Source organism: Magnolia sinica, chromosome 12 (assembly GCF_029962835.1).
Source record: "Magnolia sinica isolate HGM2019 chromosome 12, MsV1, whole genome shotgun sequence".
Classification (NCBI taxonomy): Eukaryota; Viridiplantae; Streptophyta; class Magnoliopsida; order Magnoliales; family Magnoliaceae; genus Magnolia; species Magnolia sinica.
This window is the reverse complement of record NC_080584.1, coordinates 56556230-56563646: the sequence shown is the minus strand read 5'-3', so window position 1 is coordinate 56563646 and position 7417 is coordinate 56556230. Positions and strand designations below refer to the sequence as shown.

At 39.5% G+C, this 7417-nt stretch overlaps 1 long non-coding RNA gene across 2 annotated transcripts; it reads left to right on the top strand.

Moving 5' to 3' along the window:
* The first annotated feature begins 3085 nt into the window (after positions 1-3085).
* On the top strand, positions 3086-4036 carry LOC131220532 (uncharacterized). 2 transcript variants are annotated; one of them, XR_009158666.1, is made up of 4 exons: positions 3086-3159; positions 3253-3324; positions 3431-3507; positions 3751-4036. It is a non-coding gene; the product is annotated as an uncharacterized LOC131220532 (long non-coding RNA). The 2 variants fall into 2 exon arrangements; XR_009158667.1 differs by lacking the exon at positions 3751-4036 and having other exon boundaries at positions 3431-3551.
* Positions 4037-7417: the final 3381 nt, after the last annotated feature.

Genomic DNA, 7417 nt, shown 5'->3' with positions numbered 1-7417 from the left:
AGCCACAACAAACCGCCCGTGTAAATGTAAAATGAGCGGCATTCTTATGTGGCCCTCACTGTATGGAGAAGCCATCACCGCTGGAAAAACAAAAGATGGCTTTTCACCTCCCACGCAATAGTATCCCCAAATCGCACGAGCGGCAAATTTCTCTCCCAAAACCATCTTCCCTCTTCTCTCCTCAAATCACCCCATCCCCAAATCGTGCATGCGCCAATATTTCTCTCCCCAAACCCTTCTTCCCTCTTCTCTCCCAAATCGTCCCATCCCCAAATCGTGCCCCCCATCCCCAATCCTGAAAGTCTCTCTCTCCAATGTCCCTCCACTCTGGCCTCTCTTGATATGGCTTCCATTTTCATTGCTTGTTGAAGACGCTGATCTCTCAGCTATTGCCCTCCTTGCTGGAACACGCCAAAGTCCAAGAAGGCCCATAAGAGGAAGAAGCAAAAGCAAAAGCCGCAGCAGTAGCTCCTCTTCTCCAACAACCGTAACAGTATGTTACAATCTCTCTCTCTCTCTCTCTCTCTCTCTCTCTCTCTCTCCAGGTTTCATCATGTCTAAAATATCTTACAGAGTGTGATGGATGATACCCAGGCACTTAGAAATTGCATACATGTCATACATGGTGGAAAAATCTAATCTGCATCTTGCGGGTGGTGTGGTTTTTGGTTATGTTCTAGTTTTTTTTTTTTTGTGTTGCTTTTCCTTTGGTTTTTGGAAAGGAGTTTCAGTTCGCTATCTCAGCGGTCTGTTTCTCTCTGTTTTGTTTTTCTTTAATGTAGCTTCTGTTTCTCAAAGTGTGATGGATGGATTGGGTCTTGCTCCAATGTGCCACATTGGTGTGTAGTACCCACCTGTTGGAAGCTGATTCCATTGAATGGATGGTTATTATTTTCCAATAAAGTGATCTTTTTTATAGGACGTGTGATTAAGGATGAGAACTACATGAATCACTTTTGTTTGATTGCACAATGCTTCTCCCTTCCTATCTAATTATACAGCAAACATCATTATGCATGTCAGCTCAACTTCTCTTCTCCTTCTCTATGGATCTGAAAGAAATCAGGTCTAGTGGTCTGATACTATTAGCTTCTCCACAATCTAAACAAGTGGACCTCCACCACATTTAAATATGTTTTTATATATATTTTTATGCCTAGATTTTTATCATATGAGTGCACGCTGCATTTGGCTTGATTTTTGGGCCAGGGAATTCACAGTGGGCCCACCTGACAAATGGCTTAGCTCTCTACATGCACTCCATGTTAACACGCATGCCTATGAATCCCGATGTCTCAGGCTTGTTAGCAGGCCTACATAGAGTTAGTCTCATTTCAACCCCAGTCATGTTCGATATAGTTATGCTGTGTTTTTGCTAACTTTATCTTATTTCAAACCCTTAAAATGTTTTATTGTATAGTCTTTATGACACTTGGGTGGGATTTAAATTGATGAGCTGCAGGATGAAAGTAGAGGGAAAAGAAATTAGTGCAAAAGCTTCTTGAGTAGCATCTTATGCCCTTTTCTTTTTCTCTAAGAAGGGAACAATCATAAATACATTCCCATTCTTTATTAGTAGTGTGTGTTCTGAGATTGAGATCTATGAATTTAATGTAAAAGAGTGAAACTTAATCTTGTACACATGAATGGTCTTGAGAACTGTTCCTGTACAAGTCTTGGTAGAATAAGCTTTATTAAATCAGTGCTGCATTGGGTCCCATTTGTGTTCAGCCAGCTATTGTGTCTGTATTTGTGCATTGATTCTGGGTCTATTTTGTTGTTATTGTCATGTTGTGGCTGCAGCACTGATGAATGGAAGTTTCATATCCTTATGAAGCACTTGAATAAGATATATATATATATATATATATATATATTGTCACCTATATTTTGATTTTTTTTTATAAAAAAGATCAATTAAACTGACAGAATTATATGCTTCCTAAGTTGAGGATATGCTCAGTAAGCTCGAGCCTTGAGTTGGGACAAGCGGGTGATAGACCGTGACCCAAATCTCCCATATAGGATGCTCACCATCCAATCTTTGTTTTCCCATTGATGTAACTGAGTGTCATGTATCTGTTACTTCTCTCTGAGGGTATTTATTAAATCTCTTGGGCTGTAGTGTACTTTATTTTTTTTCCCCATGACAAAACTGTTATTTCTTTCCTAACCGATGGAGATGCTCTTTTGCTCCACTGTGGTTGGGCTTCCTTTCTTGATTCCACCCATGCTTTTAACGGGAGAGCTGTTCATAGCCTGGAATTCCTGCTCTCAGGTGAGATCCCCCTGCCTATTATTTCATGAGTAAATACATGATAATTAGCTTCTTGTTGTTAGCAATGCATTTGGTATTTTGCAGATTGACACGAAGGATATTCTCTTCATATATATGCGGTGGTGCTTTTATTGACTTAGAAAAGACAATCTCAGAAAGGTATACGGTTAAAATGAGAAAACCAACTAATGTGCTTGTGCTAATTGTCTTGCATTAATGGTTCATTTAGGGAAATTTAACCTATTTTTGTCCATGCCCAGGCGTCAAGATTCTTCTATAGGGTTTGGAGGCCAGGTATGTGCAAACATGAGGGCTGGTGGTCTAACAAATGCTGTTGTGACATCATCTCTGCTAGAATCAGTGAGTTCAAAGTAGTTGCTACTGGACTACTTGTTGAGGAGACATTGTCTAGTGCACCAGTCCATACAGATAAGGAGCCTCCTTATTGTTGAAACAAAGGTAATTAAACACCTGGGTTGGAGTTGAGTAAATATAGACAACACAGACATAATTACACCGACCTAACTTCTACGAAAGACATTATTTCCTGTCCTACAAAATTGTTCATTTCAAAGGATTTTGTGTGTGTGTGAAGATTTCATTGTAATCAAGATAAACAACCAAATAAAAAGATTTCATTGTAATCAAGATAAACAACCAAATAAAAAGATTTCATTTTTTTGTTGTAGAATTTATGATTTCATAGCTTGTTTATGGAAACATTTTGATTTTGTTTATTTAATTACAATAGGCATTTGGATGAAATCATTTTAATCTCAAATGCTTATGTTGGTTGCATTGATGTGCAGGGATTTGAAAGGGAATCAGCTGACCAGGTCAATCCCTGATGAGATCGGCAACTGCGTCTTGCTGAAATCTTTGTAATCTCTCTCATTTACTTGCAGTATGAAGCTATGGGATTGAGAATGTAATGGAGGATTTAACTGAAATCTGTGTTGCTTTGTTTTCTATAGGGATTTATCCAGTAACTTGCTATATGGAGATATTCCGTTCTCCACATCTAGGCTCAAATAGCTTGAGGAATTGTTAGTATCATGTCTGCTTTTATTTGGTAGATTGGTCATTTTCACGAATCTTGCTTGCCCCTTTGTAAGGGATAAATTGGTCATTTATGATGATGTTACTATGTAGGACATTGAAGAACAATCAGTTAACAGGGCCTATCCCTTCAACCCTTTCACAGATGCCAAATCTCAAAACTCTGTAGGGTTGCTGTCACTTATATTTGAGGTGCTTGTTCTATTTTGTGGTTTATGCTTTCTAATATCTACTTGAAAACATTGAATTGTTTTTTTTTTTTCCCTTCTCATTTGGGTTTTCTCAGTTACATATTTGCATTGGGGGTTTGTCTGATAGAACATGCCTGAACTACAATTGTTTGTTTCCAATGGTGTGGATTTGTGTGTACAAAGTGATTTTAATGGGTCCCTTGCAGTTTTATTTTTTTTTAGGGATCTTGCTCAGAATCAGCTCCCTGGTGACATTCCAAGGTTGATTTACTGGAATGAAGTATTGCAGTATCTGTGAGTACTTCCTCCACTCTGTGTACTCCATGTAAATCACAATTTATAAGTCTATCTCAAATTAGTTCTAGTTCATCTAGTAATTTGGTATGTTTTGGAGTCGCCCATTATTGTGACCACACTATGGGTTGTGTTATGTAATGTGATGGCCACTTTGATTCTTCTTATGTAAGATGGACATTGACTGTTATGACTTCTAACATTCCTTTTGGTGTGGGTGTTGTTCTTGTTGTTTATGGTCTATTGATTGTTATGACTTCCAGGGATATTTCTTACAATCAAATCATTGGAGAGATTCGTTACAACATTGGTTTCGTGGCAACATTTCAATTTTTATTGGCGCTTTTTAGAGCCTTTAGCGACAAATTTTACTTGTGTTTGTCATTACTTTACTTGCATTTTTACAGTTTTTTCGGGCGTTTCTCATAGCGGTCACGTGGCGTTATTCATATCTTTTACCGGCATTTTTATAGCTTTAGCGGCGCTTCGAACATTTTTTACTGGCACTTTATGGTGTTTTTAGTGGCAGGCACCAGAAGCGCCGGTAAAGGATATTAAGCGCTGGTAAAAGTTTCCATTTAGTGGCGGCCATCAAAAGCGTCAATAAAAATGTGCGACCGCTAGTAAAACATACAGCGACACCCCCCTTTAGCGGCACAGGTCCGACCGCCGGTAATTCTTATACCGCCGGTTTTTAGGACTTTAGGGGCGGTCTTGGCTGCCGATAAAGCCTATTTTTCTTATAGTGAAATATAATTTTGCTTAATTTAGTGCTCTTCGGTGGCAAAAATTTTATCCCAAACATGGGATTAGATGGCTGCAATACCATAGTATTGCCGGACACACAATCATTGTGCTATAATGATGTTAATCCCATCTAATATCATTGAATTCCACCGACCAAACACGCCCTTAATCTTTGTCTGCATGATTTGAGGAAGGCACTAAGAAAGTTTAACTGTGGAAATCATTATTCCCACTATTTCATGTGGTGTGGTGCACATGAGCTTTTGATGTGCTTCAATTTTAGGTTCCGCCCATTAAAAGAGCTGAAAAAACAAATGGACAGTTTGGATAAACTACATAAATTGACGGTGGACCCAACACAATTTACTTAGCAGGATAAAGGCCTACGTAATCCCATTTCCACCTGATTAGTTTCTGATGTACGTACGATGGTGACTATTCCTCTTTACAGCAATGAAAATAATGAAAATGAAAAAGAAAGATGGATACCGACAAGGATCCGGTACTACACCAATGTTCCCTTGTCGAAGACCAAGACTGACTACTATTAATGTGTCTGAGTAACGTGTGTGTTTACCATGGGTTAGATGATTATTCATCTTCACTGCCAACTGATGACCAGTGCCTTTTCAGACTTGGCTTGGGAACCACCCCCACCATGACCTAGATAGAAGCAGGCTGTCATATCAGTGCCCTCACTACAAGAAAACCGGCCTTTACAGGCGGTTTTAACTGCCGGTAAAGGCCCAAAAAACCTCAGGCAAAGTTTTTACCAGCAGTCAAGTAACTGCCGGTAAAAGTGGCATCGGTAAAGGCTTTGCTGGCGGTCAGGGATCTTTACCCGCGGTTGTACGGGATGCCCCTAAATTGTCAGTTTTTCAGAAAATGATCAAATAATACGGGTTAAAACCGTAGCCATAGAACTTACAGCTTCCGAAAATCCGTAGCTACAGAGCAAATCTTTCTCATTAAAAGAATTTTTTTTTTAAAAAAAAAGTGACGCGGTCCTGTGCCCCCTTTTTTTTTTTTTTGGGAAACTTCCACCTGGATATACATTGCAAAGGAGAAAAATACTCCAGATTCGGGCGGGCCCGATACAATTACACAATAGGCCACACCTATCATATAGGCATACACAAGAAAGAGAAAAAAAAAAAGAAGTAAAAACTATGGAAGGGAGCTGTTGATGGTTGAGCGGGGACCTAAAGCAGCCAAGCTGCCTCTATCAGCCCAGCAGAAACTCCAGCAGTGGGCAGGTCTAGACGGATGAAGAGGTAGCTGGACCGGGGAAAACATTAGCAGGCATCAGAATTCAAGAGAAGTACCAGTCCATAGCCAGATGCTTCAGTCAGGAGACTAGAACCAGACCAAAAGATCTTGGGTCCAGTAAAAACCAGTCAATCATTGGGTCGAGTCACATAAAGTGCATCTGGATTTTTCCACTTCTCGATCAACTGCCTGTTTGGTGGTTCATCCATCTTGCCTCCACTGATGCGCCTGTGATGCACAACAATCATTGGGCATTTCTTTGATGGAAGCTTCTGTTGTATACCATTGACAACAACATTCACCTTAGATAGTAGGAATTGCCCTTTGGCTGAAAAGACCCACATTTGCAGCATCCACAACAGCTTCAAAAGGCCCATAGTAGTCCAGCCATTTCTACAGATTGTGAAATAAAAAGATGTCATAGAAAACCCTCTCCCTAGAGGCCTTGAAAGGAAGACGATCTCTACACTGCTAGAGACGGAGCACCCAAAGAGGCTGAAGGCCAGCCCCTGTCCTGCATAGAACCTGTTGGAAGACACATTCGCAAAAAAGAGCCCTGCCTCAACCGACAAGCCCTCAGCCCTGCCAACTCCCAAAGAGGTTTAGGCCAGCACCCAACCTGTAGAGAAAACTGTAGCAGAACACCACAACATGTCATTTGGCATCCTTGAATCTGGAAATTACTTACAAATTCAATTCCAGGAATTGGATCCATGAGAATTTCATTCTATCAATCACACTTGACAATCTGGAATTTATGTGGAATCCAGAAATTGTGTTTGGATGGTGGGAAAGAATTACTTTGAATTCTATTGTCTATATTCACTGTAGGGTGAGCTTGAAGCGATAATTTTCATCAACTATGCCAATGCCACATACATGTTTGGCATACAAGACAATCATTGGGTTGGGCCCATGGTAAGGTAGGTAGTGTTGGCTAAAAAAATTGGCAATTCCAATCATCAGCTGGGCCACAAAGTGAGCCTACTAATTTTGTAATTCGAGCTAAAACCCCATATGTTCATGAAAATGAAAATAAAAAATATCCATTTTAAATCCATTTCTCCAATTCCATATTGGAAAATGGATGCCTAAAAATAGAGAATTTCAGACAGTAAAAATTCAATGTACATGTGCCCGTATAAATACATCAACATCAGATAACCTACAACAAAAAGGAGGTCAGTAGCTTCGACCCCAATACGTCCATTTCTTTGCAAGCATTCCGGAAGCAAAGCACAGAGTTCCTGCCATACACATCAATCGCATGAGTTGAGATTTGAAGCCAATGTGAAAGGAAAAGGTTTGATATGAATTGCATGATCAAACAAAAAACTGACACAAAAGGGATTTGTTACCACGAAACACATCCTAAAAAAGATGAGAAACAAGTATAACTAAATAATAAATCATAACATTCATTTAAAAAGGGATTCAAGGTGGGATTCAAATAGTTTTGCCTGTGATTTGACTCAAATAATAAAATGTAAATCATGGGATGTTGACGAATATGCTGACTTGTAATGTCTATTTTATTTTTGTTGGACATTGTTAGTTCTTACTCTATAATTTCAATTCC